This window comes from Dryas octopetala, chromosome 6 (genome assembly GCF_963921425.1).
Source record: "Dryas octopetala chromosome 6, drDryOcto1.1, whole genome shotgun sequence".
In the NCBI taxonomy this organism is placed as follows: domain Eukaryota; kingdom Viridiplantae; phylum Streptophyta; class Magnoliopsida; order Rosales; family Rosaceae; genus Dryas; species Dryas octopetala.
The window spans coordinates 15,923,920-15,931,385 of NC_141371.1; the positions used below are offsets into that span (position 1 = coordinate 15,923,920).

The following is a 7,466-nucleotide window of genomic DNA, read 5'->3' on the forward strand; positions in this document are numbered from 1 at the left end:
TTCAAGAAACAATCTTTATATTTAAACTGAAATCAAGGTCAAATAAACTAGAAAATGGGAAATTAATACAATGTTGAAAATAGAACAAAGAAAAGCTACTCCCACTAATCTACAGAATCTAAACTCTCAACCAAACCTATTTTAGGAACATGTTCTAAGAAGGCTTTTACTGTTAATGCCTTAGTGAAAGGATCTGCCAACTGAGCTTTTGTGGGAATATGCAATACCTGCAGCTCTCCATTCCTGACTCACTCTCTCTCTCTCTCTCTCTCTCTCACCATCAGATATTTAGGCTCTATATGTCTGGAACTTGATGACCTCTTGTTGTTCTTGACAAAAAACAGTGCAGCATTGTTATCACAAAACAATTTCAAGGGACTAGTAATCGAATCCACTATCTTAATCTCCTTAATGAAATTCTTAAGCCATAGTGCATGAACAACAGTTTCATATAGAGCCACAAATTCAGCTTGCATTGTGGAAGTGGCTATGAGGGTATGCTTAGTACTTTTCCAAGATATAGCTCCTCCAGCCATCATGAAAATGTAACATGTGGTTGACTTGTAATCATCACTGTCACCTGCAAAATCTGAGTCTCCAGAGCCTACCAGCTTAAGTTCTTAACTTCTTCTATAAACCAGCATGTAGTCCTTAGTTTTCTGTAAATATCTCAAAACCTTTTTCCCTGCAATCCAATGATGTTGACCTGGATTAAGTTGAAACATGCTGAGCATAGAAACAAAATGTGCTAAATCAGATCTAGTGCACACTTGTGCATACATAAGACTGCCAACTAGTGAAGCATAAGGCTTAGTGTCCATTGCAGCCTTCTCAATCTGATTTTTAGCACATTTACCTCGATGCACCTTGTCTTTTTTGCTCATTGGAACCTCCCATGGTCCACAGTTTAGCATATCAAACCTTTTAAGAACCTTATTCATGTAATTTCTCTATGAAAGTCCTAAAAGACCATGTTGGCCTATCTCTGCAAATCTCAATTCCTAAAACAAAAGAGGCTTCTCCTAAATTTTTCATATCAAAACTGTTTGAAAGAAAAGCTTTTGTTTCATTCAACAAATTTAAATCACTGCTGGCCAAAAATATAACATCTACATAGAGTACAAAAATATATACTTGCTCCCACTTATCTTAAGATAAATGCACTCATCTAATTAAGGGATTTTCTATAAAACCATTTGAAACCACAACTGAGTCAAACTTTACGTATCATTGCCTTGAAGCTTGTTTTAAGCCATAGATTGACTTTTTAAGCTTATATACCATGTGCTCAGTACATAGCTTGCTTAATGTAGCCTTCTGGTTGTACCATATAAATCTCTTCCCCTAAATCTCCATTTAAGAATGCTGTCTTGACATCCATTTGGTGCAGATCAATGTTAAAATGTGCTACTAAGCTCATTATGATTCGAAATGAATCATTGGTAAGGACAGGTGAAAAGGTTTTTGTGTAGTCTATTCCCTCCTTTTGAGTAAAGCCTTTAGCCACTAGTCTGGCTTTATACCTTTCTATTTGACCGTCAGAACCTCTTTTAGTCTTGAAAACCCACTTGCAGCCTATGAAGCACGTATACGAATACGGATACGGCGATACGATACGATACGACACGACACGACGATATGAAAAATCTCTAAAAACTAGGATACAATACATCATGGATACGGCAATATTATAGAGCTAATTAGAGATACACCTATTTCTGAGGCCCAATTTGATATTATCCAATCCTTTTGATATACACCCATTTTTGAATTTGTCACATAGGATTATATATTTTTCTGCAGAAAATTCATTTTGTGATTTTCACTTTTACCCTTTGAGTTGAAAATAGGTATATTTTAATTTTGACAATTAATGTCTTTTTTGAAGGTATTGTCATTTAAAAATTTTGTAATTAATTGCCATTAATTTCTAAAGTTGAATATTACATGACCAACGTTCATTCAAAGATTAAGAAGAAATATCATTTACGTTTTTCAAACATCATTAAGCTTTCATCCTCACATGTTCTCTAGGTAAGTAACGTATTATTTTGCTTTGGTTGTGTTTGTAGTTTCTTCGATTTTCTTCTTTTTATTTTTCTTTTATTTTCTTCTTTGATCTTCATTTTCTTTGATTTTTCTTCATCATCGTGATATTTTCTTCTTCATCCCATCTTTTTTATTGATCTTTTTTTTTTTTTCAACACCAAACACTCCATGATTGTTGGTTTTATTTTTCTTCCACATTTTTCTACTTGAGTAAAAGGTGATGAAACCATTGATATATATATATATATATATCTTCTTCTTCTTGGATTTTTCTCAAAAAGAGGTTAAGTTGGATTTAGGGGGATAGATATCTTCTACTTGACCTGAGGGATAAGTATATTCTTCTTTTTCTTCTTATGTTTTATGTATCTGAGTCCAAAGTATTGGTATTTGTATCTATATATCTTAGTGCTATATTTGTATTGTGATAGATTTGTTATATTTTTATTAGAGATATTTTAAAAAAAAAACCCAAAATGGAGGCTTACTATGTTCATTTTTTTAATCTATATTATATGTATATTGGGTGTTTAATTTTTTTGTATTTAAGTGTTTATATGTTGATGTGAATTGGTAACAAATGTTTTTTGAATTGGATTAAATCATGAAATTTCATCAATAAAAACATTCAAAATTATGAGTAATAAATGTCTCAAATCATGGATCTTTAAATATTGCTCAAATTGGAGCAATGACATCTTTTGTAGATATCCACAAATTTATGCCTAAATCATTATCTGATGTAAGAAAAAAAAATCCTCATACACATTTATTTACCTATTGAGACTACTCTAAAATGGAGTATTGAAAATGGAGGTATATTTAAAGGACCCTAAAAATATATATTAATATATAATAATAATAATAATAATAATAATAATAATATGAATAATTTAAAATATACTTTAAATAACATAAAAATTCAAATTGAATCAACTTCAATATTCCTATTCAATGAATAAAGCAGCTTCCAATGATGGTTCATCAAGAGAAAGGCTAGCAATTTCAAGCATCCCAACACCTTCTTCACCCAAGTTATCAAATCTATCTCCTCCAACATCCCACATTTGAGTACCACCTTCTTTGTAGCTTTGGCTCTTCCTTATAAATGACAAAGGTTATTATGCACAAATACCAAATCTTCAGCTCTTTGTGGTGTTAACTTATTGCGTTTTAAATAGTGAATGAAACTATACGTACTCCAATTTCTTTCACAACATGAGGAGGAACAAGGTTGTCCAAGTGGTTTCAAAGCTATGGATTAGATAGTTGGTGTGGAAGCTCCATGGACAATCCACCACACCATTGGTTCTATGTGAAACCTATCATTCATAGCATCAATAGCTCCAAAGTCATTCAAGCACATTGAAAAAGAGGCATACTTCACATTGATATATCTTATAGCTTGCTGATCCGAAAAGTATTTCTTAAGACACTTTTTTCTTTCCCTTGTAATCTCGACATCTTGGTGTGGAGCAACACGGCTAGGATCCTGTTAGAGCCATTATGGACTATAATACCTATAAGTAAAGAATGATATCATTTTATAATATTATAATCACAAAATTAAAAGTAAATTTTAAAGACTTTAAAATGAAAGAAGCACATAATACTTACTTAGGATTTAAAAAATGAGCCAAACAATGGAGTGGTGTGCTACTCTTAGTCCATCACTCCACTAAAATGAGATACCCCACATCAATAAAGTCGTTTTATTCATGTAGTTGCATGTGCTCTTTCCTATAGATAGTTGCATACACCTTCTATATCATGGTATCCCATCATTCATAAACTAGGTAAAGACATGGTTTATCGGTGTCAGACATCCTAATCATCTCATATACAGGAGCTATAAAGGAAAGTATATAATCAATCTCATCCTAAAAGTATTCATCCAATATCTTTTGCTTCATTGCTCTTACTTTGTGAGCATGTACTCTTCAAAGCAAGATTAAGAGTGTGAACCACACATGGTGTCTAAAAGATGTTGGGATATTTGGCCTCAACAAGTAATCCAGTAATTCTACAAATGGGCGCATTGTTAGTGATTACTTGAACCACATTTTGATAACCAATTTCCTTAATGAATTTGATAAGTTGGCAATACAATGTTTGTCCTTCTACTCTTCTTCACAATTAATTGCCTTCAAGAACATAGGCATGCTTTCACAAGTTGCCGTAACATTGATAAGTGGTCTACTTCTTTGTGAATCTATCCACCCATCACTATACACACTTACACCTTTAGTGCTCCATGTACTTTTGATTGGTTGTAAACACTGCTCAATATGACTCCTATTGTTGCAAAAGAGTAGTTCTTAGTGCATTGTAACATGGTGGAACATATCCTGGAAGCGTAGAAGCACGAAAATAGGAGTTTCAATAATGTGGATTCCTTGCAAAGTGAAAGGACAATCCACCTGTATAAAACATTCTTGCAACTTCTGCATCACATTCTTCTCTAGCCTCCTTCTAAAAAGCTTTATCAAGGGGTCCATTTATTCTTTTTCTCTTATTTTGCTCAACATGCATAGGCACAAAATAACCCAAAGAACCAGTATTGGGCAAAGAAACTTGTCTTGGAGCTGCACTTTTCAACCTGTACTCACATTCTCTCACAAGTTTTTTCATTTATGCAGAAACTTCATCAGTAACCTTGTTGCAGCCTGCAACATGCAATCTCATTTACCAACACTTTCAACAAATGAACTTGACTCTGGAGTAGGATCCTTTGAAAGTTCTATGACAAAAATTACATTCAAACATTGTATTTCCTCCTCCTTTTCTATTTTTTCAAGCATCTTAACATACTTCCACAGTGGGGCATGATCATTTACCTCAGTTTCAGTACTCTTAGTAAGATTAACATTAGTATTTGCATTATTATCCGGATGACTCATTTTCCTGAACATGAATAGTTTATACAGTATAAGCAATATAAAGAAAAATAACAATTATGGACTGTGGAAAGTAGCAATATTGATATACTATTATAATCAAATTATGTAATTGTTCAGATAGATACATATTTCAAAATATCTAGCAGAACGAAGAAGTAACAAAGACCCAGTTCAAAGAATCACGGAAAAATAAGAAATTACCAATACCTATTTCCAAATAGGTGAAAATTCAGAGATCCACAAAAAATAAACAATGAATTTTGAGCAAACGCACTGACAGATTCAGATTGCTTTTGATATGCAAAGATATACTAATATTAGCAACAATGATATACTAATATTAATTGATTATAATATCTGAAAAGTAAAAAATTATAAACATATAAAATGTTATAATCAGGGACCTTCTACTATGACTGCTGGCATTCTATGCCTTCAATGTGTTATTTTAAAAAATAAAAAACTAACTTGTTTAAAGGGTAAATACCTCTACAAAAGCCCACTACAAATAAAACCCACTGATAGTGACACAAACTTTTTTATTTCCTTATCTACCTTTTTTTTGCACTTATCCCTCTTCTGATTTCCTTATCAAGTAAGAATTTTTTTGTTCCCTACTACTTCACATATAACAAGATTTCTTTAGCTTACTCCTACACATGCACTAGCATGTGAAGACCACACATGCAAAAAGACAAGTAAAGCCTCACTTCTATCTAAGCCAACAAAAGCAGCAAAACAAGTTAGTAAAAGGCCAAATACAAGAACACATGCAACACCATGAGAAGAGCTGATGCAAACACAGCCTATATGCAACAACATATCACGTGAAGAGCAAATACAAGAAAACAAAGGAAAAAGATATGCATAAAACATCAATTTATGTTGTAATTCAGCATCTATAAATAGGGAAAGCTTTTCATTATTAAGTATGAGTTTTTAGACGATTCCTTAAGTCATCAGATATCTCTTGTAATAGCTTTCAACTGTATCTCATACTTTGTATATACCACTTATGCAATAAAATTTCCAGTTACCAATCCAGTTTCCAAAAGCTCTTTATCTCTTTAGTTTGTATTTAAATTTCAGTTTTTGGTTTTAACTAGAGGACTTCTAGTCCAAAACAGAGAAAAACTACTATAAATATACGATTATTCTGTTAAACCAAGTCTTTATATTAGTCTTTAGAGCTCCTTGACTCTCCAAGAGCCTCTCTATTTGTTACTCTGTTACTTTAAGGAAGGTCCCTGAGTTCCAACCGCTATTATATCCTTAGGTGCTGCTTGCAATGTTCCATACTTGTTGTACCATACTACACAGTATTCAGACGAATAATTTTGAGACACTCTCGGTTAGCCATCTTCGTCTCTAAATATTTGCATTAGAACAATATTTTTTGCAATATAAATTTTTAATAAAACAATTACAAAACCAATTTTCAACCTTACAAACTTACTTTTTTGGGCTAAATAATAGCCACAAAGAACTTTTAAGACAATTTCATGTGTTGAATTTACAGAATCAAGAACTTATTATTATGATCGATCAATAGCTCTAATGAGCCATTAATATCTATAGACAAAATAATTAAAGGTAGTATAATACCTTTACAAGAGGTTAATAAACCTACAGAACTTGATGATTTACTTAGTTTTGAAGAACTTGAAAATGCAATTACTAGTCAAAAGGCTAATAAGCCAAAAATAAATATATCTTTAGAAGAGATAGAAAGAACTACTAGAAATAAATTTTTCTTGAAAGAACTTGCAAAGGAATGAATGAAGTTGATGCCACAAGATATCCAGCAGCACATGATAATTCAGAACAACTCAACAAAAGTCAACAGACAGCTAGCTATCCAAGAATAGTTATTCTAGGCTATTAATAATCTTAGACCAGGGGTTATAGTATTCACATACAAGTCTCCAAGATGCACTCATCAGACACAAGAAGAATGCACTTGTGACTAGACAGAAGCACAGTTCAACGTAGCAGCAGCTAGACGGAACATGCAAGATTTTAGAGAATGGACATTCAAATTTAAATATGGAACTATTAGTGAGAACATTCAAGTCACACCACGACTCCTGATGGATTATGGTTTTCTTGATCATATGCATATTAGAAGGAACTATCATGCCAAATCTTTACCAAAGAAGCTCAGATGGTTAATACAAATATTACTACATCAATGACGAACAATTCTTGTAGATTTTAACAGTATTCCTCCGGCATGGTTTTCAAAGAGTATACATGAAGACCCAACAATACACAAGATTATTATTACTCAGACAAACTTCTCAGAATGTGTACAACCTCCACTTCCATATTTTACTAGATTCAGTCTGAAGTATCTTGAAGCTTATAGAGGAGACAGATTGCACAACATGATAAGTATGACGATAGACAACTCAACCTTGTTTGTCAAACATCTACTATGAACATCTACACAAGAACACGTGTAAAGACAATTCCTTCAACACTCATACTCTACATGAGTAACCACACAAAAGAAGT

General features: G+C 32.6%; 2 pseudogenes; both read right to left on the reverse strand.

The window, feature by feature from the left end:
- Positions 1–2,996: 2,996 nt before the first annotated feature.
- LOC147282799 (uncharacterized) lies at positions 2,997–3,962 on the reverse strand (annotated as a pseudogene).
- Positions 3,963–3,981: 19 nt separating this feature from the next.
- Positions 3,982–4,482, reverse strand: LOC147282800 (uncharacterized; annotated as a pseudogene).
- Between the last annotated feature and the right edge of the window lie 2,984 nt (positions 4,483–7,466).